The sequence below is a fragment of the Panicum virgatum genome, chromosome 6K (genome assembly GCF_016808335.1).
Source record: "Panicum virgatum strain AP13 chromosome 6K, P.virgatum_v5, whole genome shotgun sequence".
Taxonomy (NCBI): Eukaryota; Viridiplantae; Streptophyta; class Magnoliopsida; order Poales; family Poaceae; genus Panicum; species Panicum virgatum.
Window position 1 is genome coordinate 21,847,595 of NC_053141.1, and position 898 is coordinate 21,848,492.

At 47.1% G+C, this 898-nt stretch overlaps 1 non-coding gene across 1 annotated transcript; it reads left to right on the plus strand.

The window, feature by feature from the left end:
* The first annotated feature begins 522 nt into the window (after positions 1-522).
* On the plus strand, positions 523-629 carry LOC120639424. The gene has a single exon (XR_005661427.1). It is a non-coding gene; the product is annotated as a small nucleolar RNA R71 (small nucleolar RNA).
* The last annotated feature ends 269 nt before the right edge of the window (positions 630-898 follow it).

The following is an 898-nucleotide window of genomic DNA, read 5'->3' on the forward strand; positions in this document are numbered from 1 at the left end:
GTTGTCATTGATTTGTTTTTGGCCGTACATGAAGTTTTAAGTGAGGGCTGAAAACTGTTATTAAAATTGTTACCTTGCTATTGGCCGAAGGGGAGGTTGGGCTTAGAATTCCAACCTTGATGAGGACGGCAGTCTCTGTCATCGGGAGTGTCGTTCCCAATGGATTTCTCGTCCTCTTGAGTGAACGGGCAAGATTTGCCCGAGTGTCTAGTATTGCCACATTTCTCACATGTCATATGAGACACAGCTTGGTTAACCTCCTGGTGTGGAGATTCCAACTTTTTCATGAGAAGATCCATCTTGGCTACCAGCCTATCGACACTGTCGATTTCATGTATCCCTTTTGCACCGGCTGGCTGCCTATCTTCCTTCCAACTCTGGTTGGAAGCAACCTTATTGATGAGCACTCAAGCTCCTGCAACATCGAGGGAGAGGAATGCTCCTCCCGCTGCTGCATCCATGTGATCTTGTGATCACTGGTTCAGGCCATGGAAGAAGTTCTGAATGATAAGCCATTCTTGCATGCCGTGGTGTGGGCATGCTGCAATGTATTCCTGAAGACATTCCCAGGCTTCCGGGACTGTCTCATCCTAGAGTTGTTGAAAACTGGTAATCCTGTTCCGAAGGGCGTTGGTTTTGCCCACCAGAAAGTACTTGACCAGAAAAGCATTGGCGCACGCATCCCAAGTGTCAAATTCTTCCTTGAAGGTGTAGAACCAAGTCTTTGCTTTCCCAAGCAAAGAGAATGGGAACAGTCGAAGACGAATATTATCCATCGTAGTGCCTTTTCGGTTGATTATGCTGCTCACTTCTAGAAAATTCTGCAGATGAGCATTGGCATCCTCTGATGCCTTTCCGCAGAAGGGACTTGCTTGGATCATGTTGACAAGCCTGGTCT